General features: G+C 38.7%; 1 pseudogene; it reads left to right on the plus strand.

Moving 5' to 3' along the window:
• Positions 1-5432: 5432 nt before the first annotated feature.
• Positions 5433-9326, plus strand: LOC101295392 (annotated as a pseudogene).
• The last annotated feature ends 9977 nt before the right edge of the window (positions 9327-19303 follow it).

The following is a 19303-nucleotide window of genomic DNA, read 5'->3' on the forward strand; positions in this document are numbered from 1 at the left end:
AGTAGATGTTTCTTATGATAGTTGTAGACAGTCTCAAGAATCATTTTGATTTCTAGAAAGTCTACTTTTGTGTGATTTTGCTTATCTGAATGGTAGATATTTCTAATGAAAACTGTAGATATAGAGAGATTTAACGGAGAGTTAACGATGTTAGTTTGCTTTAACCTGCTATAGCAAGTCAAAACTTGTTGGGTATCCATACCTTAAGACACACAAGTGGAACCCAAACAATAAACAATAAATAGACTTTTGCTCAGAGGTGAGGGTGACGGGAGGCAAGAAGTCTTCTTCTTCTTTATTAAGGGTATAAACAATAAAAAGACTTCTTTATTGTTTAAGTTGCAATAAAAGGACTTGTTGAGGTGAGGTGAGGGGAGGCAAGAAACTGCAGAATGTGTGATGCTGAGAGGAGACTCTTCTTGCTAATTGCATTTTTTTTTTCGATTAGAGAACGGCAACTTCTTGCTAATGCATTGCAAAATATATCTAATGAATGGTTCATTCTTCTTTTTTTTTGTTTTCATCCTACTGCCCATAGTAGGAGGTTCTACTTCCCTTGCTGACCCCAGTAGGAGGCTGGAGGTCCTACTGTCCCCAATAGGTGGTCCTACTGCCCCAATAGAGGGTCATACTGCCCCCAATAGGTGGGCATATTACCCCCAATAGGGACCTGTTATAAGTGACTAAAGCACAACTGCCTCCGGAGTCCCGTCAACGGTCCCCGGAACCCGGTCAAAAGTTGCCGGAGTCCAGTCAACGTCATTGGTCGTGGGAATCTGATCATAACAACTTTATTTTATAATAGACTCTTGTAATAGTCTATTATAGTTTATTTAATTCATTAAGGATATAATTGTATTTCTGCTCTTATAATGGTTTATTATAGTTTATTTAATTCATTAAAGGTATATTTGTCTTTCTGTTGTTTAAGTTGGCTCTTAGAAATTTTAAAATATGATTTTGTTAGTGGAAATAAAATTCTTAAAATTAAGGCTAGTTGGACATTGTCCCTAAAAAGAAATGTATGAAGTAAATTAATGTTATTGTTATTAAGAAGCTGGTTAAAAGTGTTGGACGATTTCATGAGAAATTACATGAAAATCTGAAGGTGAGTTATTACATATTGAGGATGTAAGAGTGTATTCATTATTTTCTGTCATCCCACATAGGATCGGAAATCCATCCCCCAATTTACAGGGACAATATATGTTTCGGGGAATACATAGCCTATTATGAAGGTTTGGGATCCTACATTGAAAAGTGGGTAAACTAGATTGGAAAGCCTTTCATTTCATTAGTGAAGGTGCCTTGTCTACGTTGAACTTGATTCATTTCATTTCTCGACTTTTTAGCCAAGTTGCTTTTTGTTTAAGCCCAGTTAGTAATTGGGTCCCATACTAGCTAGTAAAAGTATTAGGCAACATTTGGGTGACACATAGAGCTACTGTAAATTAATCCTCGTCCACGAGGTGACACCGGAACTATATTTTCGTTTGATTAGAAACACAGGTTACGTGCACTACAACAAACCACAACCAGTACTTTCGCATTCAACCCTAGAAGTATTTAGTACAATTACTCCTCTCTCCATGTTGAGAAGCGTGTCCAAAACACTTATTGAGAACCGTGTCCAAAACACTTTTCACATTTTCCGGAAGAACTTTGGCCATTATGTTATTGTGAAACATGCAGGAATAAATCACATATACGGCTGTACCTAAAAACCCAGTGCCAAACCTGTGCCACAAATGATAATTTGACACATGTCTATCAACTTAACATAAACTAACACCGTTAAGTTAATTATTTTCCAGCTCTGTTTCTTAACAAAGGTAAATGAGTTCGGCTATTGGGACCTCTAAATTTACTCACTTGACCTCCCTTTATTATGAGTTATTTAATAACAATTATCTCCTCTTACATAATGACTATTAAAGACAATAATAATAGAAAAAATATATATTTATTCTCTCTAGACTTTCCAATCCGATAATTAATTGATGGTGTTATTTATTATTTTTCTTATATATTTTTAATTTTTAATTTACTGTTTTCTAAATTTTACTACATATTATATATTTAATTAGAGCTAAAACAATTATCAATATCGACCGTGTGACATAAAATTTTCCATTATCATACATGTTGAAACTTGAAAGCATGCATATATATACAAGGTGAAGAAGGAATATATATGCAAAAAAAAATCAATAATGAAAAACTAAATAACTATTGAAATAATTTCATGATGTACATAAAATAGAGGGAAAAAAAAGAACATACATAGTATACAATTGTTATCTTTGATCGTTGTTTAGCACAAGTAAAATAGGAAAAGAAAAGCTAATTTATGTTATAATATTTTCTTGTTGGTAAATATAAGTATTTTTTCTCAGATAAACAACTAATATGCTACAACGAATCTACTGTGAGTCAAACTCACGACCTCTCACTTATAAGGAGAGACGGCACTAGCTGATAAATATAAGTTTTTGAAACTCAATACTTTGTGCTATTTGATTTTTAAGAGAAAAATCGACGTCCACTGAATTTTTTTTTTCTTACAAATTGATCAAATAATGGAGGTTTGGTGACATTCTATGGGAAATGAAAAAATATCAAGGAATGGAGGTCATGAAAGAGGTTTGAACGGAAAAAAAATCAAGGAAAATAGAGGTCTCGATGATAGCATGCAAAACGAAAAAAAAATTAAAAGAATGAGAGGTCTAAAGAATAAATAAGAGGTATAATGAGTAAATTATCAAGATATGTGTGAATAACATACCTAAGGTTATTTTAGGAATTAGAAAGAAAGTATAGTGAGTAAATGCTTGTAGTTAAAATTAAAAAGAAGGTGTAAAGAGCATGAGAGGTATATTGAGTAAATTTGAAGATCCCAATAGCCGCACTCAAGGTAAATATATCTTATCGATTATTAATGATTCACTCTTTCACTCCAACTCTTCCTCTTCCATGTTCATCGTATTCTTCTCCTCTTCAGAATTTTCTCTTTAACATCGTCGATATTCTTTTCCTCTTCTTCAGCATCGTCTATATTCATTCTTCTTCTCTTCAGTTCGTGCTCCATTACCCCATGGAGGAAGCATGATTGGGCCAAACCAGATTAGAATCAACCACCATGATTGGCTTTGATTTGCTTCTGTTTGATTTTTTTTAATCAACCATTAATTGAATCAAAATCATCCACCGTTATTGGCTTTTGGCCTCACCGGAGGAGGATGTTGATTGCGAATGGGAGTCGGAGAATTTAGAAAATTGATTTAATGCGACGAAGAGGAGGAAACTGGATATGTATTCGTCGTTTCTTTTGTGATCGCCGAATTCAATTACTGGAAATATGGTTATAGACTTCTGGGTATTTCATTCAGAAGACCCATCATCCTCATCCATTCCGCAACAACCACCGAAACCATGGCCCACCAAGCCATTGTAAAACTCTGCAAAGCCAACTCCAGTCTCCTCAAAGTAAAGAAGATGATGATGATGAACAAGGTAAACGTCGATGAAGACGCCGACACTGGGCTTGAATCACAACAAATAAAGAGAAAAAGAGAAAAAAATATTTTCTTTAAAATTAAATAATAAGGTGAGATTAACAGAGTTACTGTAGTATTAAACTACTGATGAGAAGTCAAATTCTCATTTGCGGCACAGGTTTGATTAGGGGTGGCAATTTAAACATTGGCGAAACCAACCAACCATGTACCAACCGTACCAAACAAGTTGGTAACCGATATAGTTGGTAACCGAGTTTTCGGTACAGTACTACCGTACCAACTTTGAGTAGTCGGTTGGTACGTGGTACACGTTTTACCCAAAATACGGTATACCACGTACCTACCGAATTATAGGTATATCAGCCATTATATGGATTAAATACGTTACAAATACAAAACACTAACTATTTTGCAAGAGAAGAGACTCGAACCCAAGACCACATAGGTGAAGAGACAAGTCTCAAACCACCAAAGCAGATCCTCATGTTATATCTATATGCAAAAGCTAATTTTATTACTTCACAGAAGTTAAAACTCAAAACAAAGGTAACAACTTACACATTAAATATAATATATTTCTCATCAAACCCTAATCTATCTTGCCTCTCTTCTTCAGTTTTTCATCTCCCTCGTCTTTCTTTCTTTTTCTTCCGTCTCCTCCTCCATTTCAATTACAAGAGATCTTTCTCATCTAAAGAAACCTAGACCATAATTATTTGCAATCTCATGTACCCACACCAATCTCTCTCAAGGTTAACAAATTCCTTCTCTCTTTCTCTTCCCCATCAAAAACTTCAATCTTCAAATTAGTCAGTTTATTTGATCAGTAATCCACTAATCGCGAAGGTCTGTACGGCAACTACATCTACAAAGGCACCAAGTTCAATTCACGGCAACTACGTACTTTGTCTCCCACATCTGATTCTAAGGTGGTTCTTGAATTTTTTTTGTTTTAATTTCATAGCTGAGTATTGGGTTATCTCTGTATGGTTTTAATTGCTTGTTTTAGATGTTAGAACTTACTATGATATCTATTTGGGGAGTAAGAATATAGTCAGACAACGGCAAAAGGGATTGTGTTCCAGCGAATGAAGCTGGATTTTCAATGATGCCGATCAATCTCATTGGAGTGGGCCTTTAACTATTTTGGCCCAGTTTATATTGGTACAAAATCAGTACCAACCGAGTACCAACCGTACCAAGAAGTCGGTATACCATCTTCGACGGTTGGTTTTGGTAGAGAATTTTGTCTATCAATCATAAGTTGGTTGGTACATGGTATTGATAATTTAAGTCGGTATACCTACCAATGCCAACCCTAGGTTTGACACTGAGTTTTTAGGCACAAGTGATTCACTCCGGAAACATGCCACATTTTGAGCAGTCACAATTGATTTGAGCATGCCACGTTGTCCCATATTAATGAAATGGTGAAGAATAGATCGATTTGAGCAGCCCAAGTGAAATTATAACACAGAACACCGTGAAAAGTGAAAAGTGAAAACGAACGGGGTTGAACTTTTCATCATACTTTATAAGTCATCTAATTATTTTACTATACTGCTTCATCTTCAGAGAAATCGAAGGGTGTTTGATGCGATGTCTGCATGATACTTGGTTATTGTAGTCTTGTAGAGTTATTGTAAGGGGCCTTGTCGGCTGAAGAATTGTTTACATGAATATATTTGTTTGATTCCAATTAGAGGCTTCTATCCTCAAGACTCAAAGCCCCTCCTATATTTTTCTTCTGGACGTCGTGATTCAAATGTATAAAATACACGGGTCATATTAAACTATGTTAGTCAATGATCAATGGAGGAGTACGTCCATCAGTTTATAATAAACTTGATGCTTTGATCTTGAACTTGTACCACCAGGAACAATCATCATCCCCAATCAATCTAGTGAACCAAGATGGAAGCTGTGGATCATAGCGAGCGAGAGAAGAGAGTGAGAGAGTTTGTCGAAAGTAAAGCTGCCGTGAATGGAATCGTAGACTCCGGGACGACAAAGATCCCAGCTATGTTTGTACACCCTCAAGAGACTTTGCAGCAGAACAGCATGGATCAATGGATCATGAGCTTCGGGTTCCAGTACGTGATTGATCTCAAAGGCCTAGATCAGAGCATCGAGAGGCGAAAAGAAGTCATCAGTGAGATAAGCAAAGCAGCTGAAGCGTGGGGCTTCTTTCAGATGGTGAACCATGGAGTTCCACTCGATGTTATGGAGGAGGTGCTGAAAAGTGTCCGACGCTTTCACGAGCAGCCCCATGAAGCTAAGGTAAAATGGTACTCGCTCGATTTTACCAAGAAGTTTACGGTAAACTACTTCAGCAATGGCGATTTAAAGGCGTCCACTCCGGCGGATTGGAGGGACACCTTATCCTGCAACTGCCAGTTCCTAGAAGATGAAAGCAACTTCCGAGCGCTGCCTCAAGTCTGCGGGTTAATTTCTCAATTTATTCATCAGCTCTAAAATATAGGCTAGCTGTCTTTAACTTTACTTTTGTATACCTATTTTTCTCAAACTTTAGTAAAACAATTACCATGTCACATGCGTTATTGTACTGAACAAAATCTGATGAGTGTCGTCACATATTAGTAAGTTAAATTTAAGCAGATTCTTTTGTTGTACAGGTATGAAATTGTTGAGTATAATAAGCGCATGACTGAACTCCGGGAGAAGCTCTCCGAATTATTGTCTGAAGCGTTAGGCCTAAGCAGTGACTACCTTTCAAGCCTAGGGTGATTAAAATCGACGTCACTGGTTGGTCACTATTACCCGGTTTGCCCAGAGCCCCATCTAACTTTAGGCTCAAGCAAGCACTCGGACCTCTCCTTTCTCACTCTGCTCGTTCAAGACAGTGTCGGTGGCCTCCAAGTGCTTCATCAAAATGTTTGGGTTGATTTACCTCCCCTGCAAGGAGCTTTGGTAGCAAATATTGGTGACATGATGCAGATCACTAGTTGTAGTCGGTAGTTGGAAACTACATTCCCCACCCATAGACCAGTCATGAAACTTGTAGACCGACATCCGAGCTACCTCGCCATAGTGAAATATTATCCGTACCACATCGGGAATGTGCTCTCCCAAGCTCCACAAGACAGCATCATAAGAAGATATATGTGTAGTTAGTCCCACATTAGAAATATGTAAAAGGAGGGAACCTTCTTTAATTATAAAAGGAAGGCTTCCCATATGTAAAAATGATCTGATGGATGATGGATGATAATCCCTACTCACTCCATCTTGGAGAGTTCTTGTAACACCAAAGGCATATTGGCCATGATAGTTGATTCTAAAGTGGACGTAGCCATGTCCTCCGTTGGCATGGTGAACCACTATATGTCCTTGTGTCTATTGTTTATATGTTCCACCGTGATTCTATATAGTCTCCGGGATTATGCAGAAACATTTGACGCCGTCTGTGGGAATCATTACAAAAAGTCACGTTGCTCTGCCTCCGAGAGGCAGTTTATTCAAGTCCATGAGAGCAATAGGTCCATCGGGAGGTGCACAAGCCTAGCAAAGGGCTAGCTAGTCAGCAGGTTGGCATGCTCCCCAGTAGGCCCAAGACTCATCGGGTCAGCAAGTTGCTCAGCCAGGTCCAAATTGCCATCGGGCCCGAGTTCATCTATGAGTCCGGTTAGCTAGACTCCAGCCCACTCCCCAATGAAGTCGCCAGCCCGATGGTTCCTCTCCCGGGTCCGGTGGCACCTCTCCCGGTGACCTCGCGTCAGCTCGGCAGCAGCTTCATCTCGGAGGCGGAGGCTCCAGCGCCCGGTCATCTTCGTCTCCCGGAGACTCCAACGCCGGGTCCGATGGCACCTCTCCCGGAGACTCCAGCGCCGGGTTCGACGGCTCCTCTCCTGGTGACCGGTCTCTCGCCAGCTCCCGGTGACCTTGCCTCAAGCTTGGCAGAAGCTAGCCTCGAGGTGACCTTGCCTCAAGCTCGGCAGCAGCTAGCCTCCCGTTCTCCGGCTAAGGAAAGAAGAGGAAGTCGGTCTGGACACCCGTGATTCTACTCTGGGCACCCAACTCAATAGCAGCTTTCGGGAGCCCGGAGAGAAGGGAAAGAAAGAAAAGAAAATGCAGAGAAAAAAAAAGAAGGGAAAGAAAGGAAGATACAAAAAAAAAAGAGGAAGAAAGAAAGAGGACGTCTCTGGGTATCAAAAGAGAGAAGGCTCAATGTCTCGGTGAAAAAAAAAAGAAAAAAGAGAGCGCTATGGACACCCAGAGGGACACCCGGAGCTACGTAATCCCTTGGTCTCGAGCGGGATGCACAAGCAGCAGTGCGAACAGCCGATAATTACTCATCGGATCCCGGAGGCCTTCGACAAAAAGTTGGTGGGGTGAAAGAAAGAAGAGGGAAACCTATAGCAACATGATACTACCTTCCCAGACCTTAACTTGGAAGTCACAGTGTTCACAGTTCACACTTCCGGGTCTACTGGGTGCACCCATTCAGCAGTTATTTTCACAGATAAGTCCCTATCTCGTTGGTTTGTGAAAGTTCATAATATTGATGCCATGATTTCATCCTACTTGCAAGTCAACTTGTATGTATATGAGTATGCATGCTGGTCAGTAGGTTTTGGCATTAGACCTACAAGCATAAGTCACTAAAATCCCGAGTAATATCAAGCGGGATAGGCATTAGACTGAGAGGCATAAGTCATTAAAATCCCAAGAGATTGGCATTTGACATTCAGTATTACACAATTGCATGAATCAATACTTGGTTGGCCCTATAATTGTGCTGATCAACTAAACTATATAAGTTGCTAATCGCTCATTTGTTCATTGTGAAGGTACAATAATCCTCGCCCGGCCAAATAAGTTTTGAGGCCGGGTGTTGGAAGGGGCATTTTTTATTTTATCGGCAGACTTAATGATCACAGTGAATATCAAGAAAAGCAAGACCCGGAACAAGCAAGACCCGGAACACGCAAGACCCGTTCAACACACGTCTTGAGTACGAACTTGGGGGGACTGGGACCGGGTACCTGTAGGGGCCGGGCACCTATTGATAAATGACTGGTCTATGGGCATATTATATATCAAGTCCCCACTCAAGACGTGTCTTGAACGGGAACTTGGGGGGACTTGTAGTCGGTAGTTGGAAACTATCTTCCCCGCCCATAGACCAGTCATGAAACTTGTAGATCGACATCCAAGCTATCTCGCCATGGTGAAATATCATCTGTACCACATCGGGAATGTGCTCTCTCAAGCTCCACAAGAAAGCATCATAAAAAGATATATGTGTAGTTAGTCCCACATTGGAAATATGTAAAAGGAGGGAACCTTCCTTAGTTATAAAAGGAAGGCTTCCCATATGTAGAAAGGATCTGATGGATGATGGATGATAATCCCTACTCACTCCATCTTGGAGAGTTCTTGTAACACCAAAGGCATATTGGCCATGATAGTTGATTCTAAAGTGGACGTAGCCATATCCTCCGTTGACATGGTGAACCACTATATGTCCTTGTGTCTCTTGTTTATATGTTCCACCGTGATTCTACATAGTCTCCATTATTATGCAGAAACACTAGTAATGACAAGTTCAAGAGTGTGGAACATAGAGTTTTGGCAACACGGCTTGCGCAGCCTCGAACATCAGTTGCATGTTTCTTCACTGCAGAGGACAAGCTCAAACCATTCGGGCCAATAAAAGAGCTCGTTTCGGAAATCAATCCCCCAATTTATAGGGACAATATCAGTTTTGGGGAATACGTAGCCTATTATAGGCAAAAGGGACAAGATGGAAACTCTGCAATTCCTCATTTTCGACTCATGAAATGATGTATGACTTTGTTTACATGCATGTAATAATGTATTGGGTTTGAATTCCAAAGTTTGGCAATAGACAATACAGGGATGTATTTGTGTAACACTGGCCATAAACTTGGAGATTGCTCAGGTCGTGCCAAATATTGGAATGTATGAAGTAAAGCTTCTCTTTTAGGGAGAAGCTGATCAGGGTCTTGGATATTTTCATGAGACATCATGAGTTTCACAAAGAAGGTCACTTATTAATTTATTACAGCAACGAGGATTTGAGATAGGGCTAAGCATAAAAAACCTAAATCCCGATCCCGTCCCGAAATTTGGTGGGATGGGACGGGATTGAAATCTAAAAACATTGGGCCCGTCCCGTTGGAGCAGAGCGGGACAGGTCGCGGGACTGATAGTTCAAGGCCCGTTTAGGCCCGTCCAGTCCCGTATTTAAGCTATATGTAATCTTAGCCATTGATATTCTTTTGTCGTCAGTTTCTACCCCTAATACTAAATCTAAACCAATCAAACACTCAAACCTCATTCTCAATTCTGTAGTCTCATCCCAAAACGGCAAAACCCAATCGCTCTCACCCCAAAATCTCAATCCAGCAAAACATGTAAATCTGCAATCGAAGATGCAAACCTGAAATCCCCAAATTGCTCATCTTCTAGTCTTCACCCCAAAATCCAAATGGCTCTGCTTCTAATCTTCATTCTCACCAAAAAATGATGGATAAGGGAAAGAAAGTAGATGCTCGACCGCGCCCTTGTGCTTCTGGCCTTCAAAATTCGTTGACATCAGTCGCATCACCATCTTCGATCAGGTATTATACATTTACTCCTTTTTCGATCTATTTTTGATTGCATATATTTTTTCTGTGTTCTTCTCTTCTCATAGTGTAAATATATTTGGTTTGCAATTTGCTGCTTTAGTAAATTATCTGCTTGTTTAGTATAATAGTTTAAACATTGATCTGAGTAGTTTGTATAATCAACTGAAATTGATCTGAAACTCTCTCTAAGACTTTTACTTATTGAGCCAATCGTCTCTGTAAGCAACATTAGTTCTACTTCTTTGGCAATATATATGTTATAAAATTTCTACATTTTTGTGGTGACGATAGATTGTAACTTATGTCTGATTTAGTCCTCAGTATGTATTACAACTCTAAAATGGCTCTGGACAAATCGGGAGTACTGTGGTATTTGAATTCGGTTAAATTTGTACATTTGAATATTGAATGAATCAAGTCTTAAATTGGTATTTGAGCTTGTTCTAATATTGTTGAGTGGAGTAGAAGTCCATTACCTTATTTCCTATCTATACAATTCTAATTACTGTAGTATGCATGTCATTCCATTTTGTCTATGTATTTCTGGAATTCCATATTCTTGTCTTCAGCAACAATACTTATATATACCTTAACTGGACCTTAACTCTGTAATGCTTATATACATAGCAACATGATCACAGTTGAGTCCACTTGCATGCATACATACATACATATATATAGCAATTTTGAAGTGTTTATACTTTTGGCTATTTTCAATTTGGCATGGACTAACTAGTTTTCATTTTTGCTTCAAGCAAGAGAAGGGGGGAAGTCCACCTCCAATTCCAAACACAAAAGAGAAGGGGGGAAGTCTGTTGCAACCGGTAATGTGAAGGTTCTTCAGGGTTGAAATTGTATTTTGGATATTGGATGTTTGGTGCAGCTACTTGTATTGCTCTGTAATATTTTTCTAGTTTGCTTGTTTAACTTTATGATGTGCGAACTAATAATGAAGCATTGGATATTGCATTTTTGCCGTCAGACATTATGGATGTTATGTACTTGATAGAATATTGGATTCTTCCAATCAAACTTAGAAGGCCATCAGAGATTTTTTTAATTTGTTAGTTGTGGGATTGGCCGGGATTAGGACCGTCCCGTCCCGATCCCGACCAATCCCGTCCCAGTTGGGATCAATTCTTAAAAACGCAAGGCCCATCCCAATCCCGTCCCGTGTTCAATACTCGGGACGGGCCGTGGGATTACCCAAATCCCGTCCCATTCCCACCCCTAATTTGAGATATTCTAGCTCCTAAGCTTCCTACTGTGACGGGCATTGTTCATATTCATATATGATTCATGAGTAATTTAGTTAGTGAAGGACCTAAAGGGAGGGTGAATTATGCCTTTAACAATTTATTTATTTTTTCGTATAAATCTGTTCTGAAGGATAACAGTGATTATAGCTATCCTGAATAACAAATGCATGATATTAATAAATGAAAGTTGTAGTAAAATAACAATAAACACAATGATATTTTGTACTCGCAGAAACCCTACAATCAAGGAGAAAAACTGCGTGTCTCTAACTCTTGAGGGACAAACCTTTTCATTATGTAAAATTCACTTCTTACAAGATTATAGTCTAGAGATACAACAACGACTTGTTATCCTGCCTAGTCTACCCAATTGTCTAGATCTATAGTTCCTTTCTTGTTTCTGAGTACCACACTCCTTACAAGATTATAGTATAGGGATCCAACAACGACTTGTTGTCGTACCTAGTCTACCTACTAGTTTAAATCTACCTCTTTTGTTTCTAAGTGGCTACACATGAAGGTATAAGAAGTTTCAACTCATAACTCAACTATCACTTAACTGATTCTTCTTGAACACGTCTCAGAAGTTTTAACTCAGACACTCAGTTATCCTAAACTGATTCATCAGAACCCAACTACCTCAACGGGATTCTTTAGAACTCATCTATCCTCAACAGACTCTTCATGAACATTTCCGAGGTTGCTGCACTGCCAACTGATCTCATGGTATGCAGAATGCAATGAGGTTATGAATAAGAGTTTTTGTTTAGCTCTAAGGTTTATAGTCACAAAAGAAAGACTTAGAGACTAGTGAATAATGCAAAGGAAAACTAAAACTCAACAAAACAAATGTAAAAACTACATTTTGACACATTGAGCAAAGGCAGTCTTACTCAACATATATAGGCTGATGGAGTGCTCTAACAAGCTAGAGACACAAGCTAATGAGGTGCCCTGTAACACCCTGACTCAGGTGTTAGAAGAATAAACGAATAAAATAAATAAGGAAATCCTAAATCGAAAATGAGATAGGATCTCATTATCAAACAAAACAACAAATATTTTGTTGCGTTTGGAACCTAGATTTTATTTTGTTTATTTGCGGCTGCACCCAAAACTTGATCGGGCTGCCTACGTACCTTTTTAGAGGGATCAAGCCACTCGTAGTTCAACATATTATTCTACTTCTCTACCTTCCCTAACAACATCTCATTTACCACCATAAGTCCAAAAATCAAAACCATACTTACGGACTCTTAAGAACCAATTTAAAATGTTTTCTTCTATACCCAATTAATCAAATCAACCCGGCCATACAAAGCCTCCTGCATCATCAAAACTATACCAATTTTATCATCATTCCAATGTAAAGTTCTAGGAGAATAATTAAACTAGTCAACTTAACCAAACCCCACACTTAACTCGCAAAACAACCTACTCAAGTGCCAAAGAGTGTGTATATGTATGCACACATACATATATATATATATATATATATTTCAAATCTCAAGTCAACAATCAAACTCAACCAATATTAATGCTTCTAGCAATAGAAGTGATGAACCCATCCCATTGGTGCGTAGCAAACAGGGAAAGGGAAAAATGTTTCACCATAAAGACGAGCCTCCCAGACTATAGTAGCGTCTCACGCTAAACGCTCGACTCACCTATGGTGAGGACCGCTAATAAAGGCTAGCTAGTAATGAATAAAAGCGACCCTAGCATGGTGACTAAAATCAAACGAAAACATCTAAATCCATAAAGCTTCCTCAAGTTCGTGTAATAACGATTACGAGTACGATTCCTAACAATACATGGAAATTATCATAAGAAAATAAAGTAAAATTCAATGACGTGTCCCACACGTCATAATATTCTCAAATCTATAATTATAAGCGAGATTTACTTATCAAGTATAAATCGTAAATAATATCTCCATCCGAAATACTCGCTAAAAAAATATTCTCAATGTCAATACCTCACATCCACAAATAAACGAGAAAGTTATAAATAGAGAACTACCGAAAATCCTCATTTCGGTAATCTTTATAAATATCAAGTCGACAAATAAAAACGATAATTATAGAAAAGATATTTATAAATTATTTGTCGCATACCATTCATTCAAAATAAAAGTCCACAAATAATGATGATGATAATTAAATCCGGACATCCTAAATAATATTCAAACCCAAATACCAAATTAATGATCCGAGCTCAAATCCATAAATCGTGACCAACACTTAAACTATGCATCAACTCAAATATATTTCAACACCATATCATAAACCGAAATTATAGTATAAGCTCATAAATTAGAACAATAATTTCCAAAAGTGATTATGCATGCATATTCTTTTAACAAAACAAAATGTCCTCTCACCCAACAAAATATCTCCACCATTAGTTATACCATACTATAGAGTCTAACCAAAACTAAATTTATCCAAGGCATTTCTTATAACCTAAGCTAAAAATCCAAAACTACCGCTTCCACGTTGGATAGAATCTACCCAATATGATCATCACAAGTATAAAATTTTCCGAAAATTCTCAACAACCCCCAATGCTCTCCTATCTCTACCAAAACAAGATATACGGCTCATTCACCTTATAAACAAACCAATGTTCACATTTTGGAAACTTCCAACTAAATCATACGATCACCAAAATTGGTAGATCATACACCGATGGGTTCGTTGTTACGAACCATACCTAACAAGCTATTTCGGCTCACCTGAAGAGGCCGCACGCGCCTCACGCGCTGCCGGCAGTGGCGGCCGGCCTCCATAGCCGATCACCTATTCTAGCTACAAACTATACACCAAATCGTTCCTCTCAACACCCACTGCAACTTTTGTAACTATTACAAACACCAATTCAAAGTAAAATGTCAGAAAATTACCTTGAGTCCGATTAGATCAAAACTCTAGGATTCGAAGTTTCCTTTGATTCTCCATCCACATTTTGAATCGACTCAAACCCTTTAGAGGGTTTACTATGCTAGAAACTCCCAACAAAAACTTGGGTGGTCTCGCCAGAATAGATGACCGGAGGAGGGAGAATGAACCGGGACACCCTAACGGGTCCAAACAGACTGTTTTTGGCTAGTTGGGATTTATACACCTTGAATTGATCTACAAGGAAGTCATGGATAGATAGGGAAGGAAGAGATGAAGAGAATGGAACCAACGGCGTCCAATTCAGTCGCCGGACGAAGGAGAAACGACCGGAAAACTTTTCCGGGTTCCTTCGATGGTGAGAGAGAGAGACAGAAGAAGAAGGCTGCTCCCCCTCTTTTCTTCCCCCAAAAATCCCCTTTAAGTCAAAAAGTCCCCCTCTTCTAGACTCTTCCCGTCTCCTCTCTTTCTTTTTTTTTCTTTTTTTTTAAATAAACAAAATGAATGTAAATTAATTCTTACAACCTTTTACCGTTCAAACTAGATTCGGGGCGTTACATACCTTAGGAAGACAAGCACGAGGGCCAAAGCAAAGAAAGGGTTTTGGACTTTTGTCCTTAGCCAAACTCAGAAAGTTAGAGGACATATGCAGTTGTCCATGGCCAAGAAAAAAGACAAACAAAACTAACCTAAATAATGCTTGATTTAAAAACAAGAGACAAAAGGTTTTGCAAACTTTTTTCTTAAAGCATAATACCACGTTGGTTTAGCAAATCACTTTTTCTCTGATATCAAACATAGACAGCTACAAATATTGGTTTGTGAATCACAAACACAAGTATAGCCTCAAAGCTCTAAACCAAAGGTCACGGGTTGAGACAAATTTGAGCACCAAGGCAAAACCTTTATCTTAGTTGTCAATTTGAAATTCAAATGAGGATCTCACACAGACATAATACTTATCCAATAAGGGTAAAGAAACATACACCTAAGACAAAATAAACAAAAGACCGAAAAGCTGGAAACCCAGATTTTTAGGATTGCAAGCAATGCTGCTATCCTTAGTGAAAAACCATGAAATGCATATGCATGATGTTCACACCCAAAATTAATATTTTACAAGACATTAAATGTCTCGAGTGATTACAGGCTAAATCTGTGATCCACGTTGTGTGTTATCGACGAGCCCGAATAATATTGGGTTTAAAGACGGTTACCTTGCCTGCGATATCATGCGAGCTGGATGTAGGATTCGCAGGCACGAAGGCCTTCACATATAAGAAAGAATGAAGTTGTCGGGCAAGCTGGACAAAGTTTGCATACACTAAGGACTTCGCATGAGTGAAAAAACTAAGACATGAGTTGCTTGCAAACTGACTGAGCTAAAAATAAGAGCTCAAGCGAAGGTCAACTTTGGAGATCATTTTGATTAGACTAGTTCATCCATACACTTGTGGCATTTTTTATCCATTTAAAGTAGATGTCTACTCAAGCTACATCTATTCAAGGTACATCCATTCAAGGTATATCCTTTCGAGGTTAGACGGTTCATTTTCAAATATATCCACTCGAGGTACATGCATAAAAGCGAAGTGGACATATTATTCATGATGATTCGAGTACGAGGTGATTTAAGTCAAGTTAAGTACATGCATGATTGTCAATGATATGTGCTACAATTGGAAATGTCTAGCTACCTATTTGTTGTTTACTGTGTCATTCAAGTTTTTCACAGTCATGTGAAGTTATGAACTGAGCCAATACCAGTGGTTTTGGAGCAACATGAAACATAAACCTCTTCAGCCATTTTTAAGACTCATGACTTCAAGGATGGGGGCAATGTTTACCCCCAAAATTAATATTTTACCGGACATTAAATGTCTCGAGTGAATACGGGCTAAATCCATGATCCACGTCGTATGTTATCGATGAGCCCGAATAATATTGGGTTTAAAGGCAGTTACCTTGTTTGTGATATGAAGGTCCTAGGAGGGGGGGGGGGGGGGGGGGGGGTGGTAATAGGCCGTTAACAACTTTTTTCGTCTAAATTCATTCTCAGGAATAGCAAGGATTATAGCTGTCCTGAATAACAAATACACAATGACAATAAATAAAAGTTACAGTAAAATAACAATGAACACCAAGATGTTTTTTACTCGTAGAAACCCTACAACCAGGGAGAAAAACTTTGTGCCCCTAACTCGATCTTGAAGGACAAATCTTTCCACTCTGTAAAACTCATTTCTTACAAGATTATAGTCTAGCGATACATCTACGACTTGCTCTCCTGCCTAAACTAGCCACTAGTCTAGATCTATACTCTCTCTCTCTTGTTTCTGAGTACCTCACTCCTTACAAGATTACAGTATAGGATACAACAACGCCTTGCTATCCTACCTAGTCCCAAACTAGTCTAGATCTACCTCTCTTGTCTCTAAGTGGCTACACATGAAAGTACAAAAATTTTCAACTCAGAACTCAGCTATCACTTAACTGATTCTTCTTGAACATTTCTCAGAAGTTTCACTCTCAGAAACTTAGCTATAATAAACTGATTCTTTCATGAACCCAGCTACCTCAGCGAGATACATCAGAACTCAGCTGTCCTCAGTTACTTCTTTCATGAACACTTTCGGGGTTATTGCACTACCAACTGATCTTATGGTATGCAGAATGCAATGAGTTTGTGAGAAAATGTTTTGTTCAGCTCTAAAGTTTATAATCACAAAATGAAGACTTAGAGACTAATGAACAATGCAAAGGAAAACCAAAACCTAACAATGCAAATGTAAAACCTACATTTTGACAACCATTGAGCAAAGTCAGCCTTGCTCAATATATATAGGCTGATGGAGTGCTCTAACAAAAGAGAGACATAAGCCAAAGAAGTGCCACAAGAGGGCAAGCACGAGGGCCAAAGCAAGGAAAGGGTTTTGGACTTTTGTCCTTGGCCAAACTTAGAAAGTGAGAGGACATATGCAGCTGTCCATGGCCAAGAGAAAAGACAAACAAAACTATCCTAAACAATATTTGATTTAAAAGGAAGAGACAAAAAGGTTTTGCAAACTTTTTCCAAAAAACATAATACCACATTGGTTTAGCAAATCACTTTTTCTCTGATATCAAACAAAGACAGCTGCATATTGGTTTGTGTATCACAAACACAACAAACCACAGCTGGATCCTAAGAGCTAAATCATGGGTCACAGGTTGAGATAAAGGCATCAAATGACCCTAGACTAATTTGAGCACCAAGGCAAAGCCTTTATCCTAGTTGTCAATTTGAAATTCAAATAAGGATCTCACCCAGACATAAGATTAATGCAACAAGGGTAAAGAAACCTAAACCTAAGACAACAGAACAAAAGATCGAAAAACTGAAAACCCAGATTTTTAGGATGGTAAGAGATGTTGCTATCCTCAGTCAGTGAAAAACTACGAAATGCATATGCATGATTTTACCTGAGTTCCATGAGATCATGTTGGTTCTTCAACTTGTTCTTTAGATGTGAAAGACCAATCTCCCAAATGCTTTAGGCTTCATAGGTTGTGTTTTGTTCTATATAAGGATTGCTAACAACCTTATACCTTCATGATATCATGCAAGCTGGATGTAAGGTTTGCATGCACGAAGGCCTTCGCATATAAGAAGGACTGAAGTTGTCGGGCAAGCTAGACAAAGTTTGCATGCAATGAGTACTTCGCATGAGTGAAAAAATTGAGACATGAGTTGCTTGCGAATTTCTTATCCTTAATTGTATATATGATTATATGTCTAGGATGCACACGTCTCTAGATGCAATTGCCCATTCAATTAACGAGATGTATATACATTATATGTATACATACAGTGGTACACATCAAGGAAAGCATGTCTCTTTGAGTTGTATTCGGCTCCCGCGAAGAAGAGTATGTCATGTAGGCTTCCTAAGTCTCTGGCGAATCATGCATTATTAACTATTGCTAGGAGACATCTTGGATAGCCAGTACGTGTGCATACTTATCAAGAGGCAACTAATTAAGTCCAACTAACCACCTACGATATCTTAACGTTGAAGATTACTACAAGTCTTTGATTTGCTTTGGGCCAACACATGTGGCCGTAAAATAAGTCTACATACGTGATTGGAACTGCGCCACCCAGTTACGTAGTTGCCAAGAAAAACAAAACCTTGTGCAACCCAAGCAACTATGCAGCGAAGACCGAATCTTTATCAACAAATAAGCGAAGATACGCCTCTATATAAAGGAGTTCGAGGATTTGGTCTACACACAATCTCTACCTACACAATCTTTACAACAACAACAAACCTTCAACATAATTGAAACCCCAGACGCTAAAGCAATTCGTCTTAGCACCATTTTCCAAGCTCCCCGGAGCTTTGGCTTTTGTTTTCCTTTTCAGCTTAAGCACCCTTTCAAGCTCCCCAGAGCTTTGTTTTGTTTTCCTTTCCTTCCAATTGATGCTCTGCTCGACCTCACATCGAGTATCGATATTGTGACGCTCAGGCGCTACTATAAGTCATTGTCCGCAAGGCGAATCTGAAGAACCCTGCGGTAGAGTTGGTGCTCTCTCTGTCCTCAGTCGCTTGATTAGAAGTAGAAGGCTAAGCGCACCTCACTACAACATCTACTACAACTGCATGTCCGCAACGACTAAAAGAGACTTTGCATACTCAGACTTATTGGTGTGGCCAAAACACATGATTTTACCTGAGTTCCATGAGATCATGTTGGTTTTTCTACTTCTTCAACTTGTTCTTTAACTGTGAAAGACCAATCTCTCAATTGCTTTGGGTTTTATAGGTTGTGTTTTGTTCTATATAAGGATTGCAACCTTATACCTTCAATTAGTTTTTGGATCCCACATTGAGAAAGTGGGTCAAAAATTACTCGAAGGCCCATTCATTAATAAAGGAGCCTCGTCTGCAATTCGTTTATCATTTCTCTTGACTTTTTCCTGTATACATGCTTATAAGAATTGAAGAGTAATATGACTTTTTTTGTTT

This window comes from Fragaria vesca, linkage group LG2, assembly GCF_000184155.1.
Source record: "Fragaria vesca subsp. vesca linkage group LG2, FraVesHawaii_1.0, whole genome shotgun sequence".
In the NCBI taxonomy this organism is placed as follows: domain Eukaryota; kingdom Viridiplantae; phylum Streptophyta; class Magnoliopsida; order Rosales; family Rosaceae; genus Fragaria; species Fragaria vesca.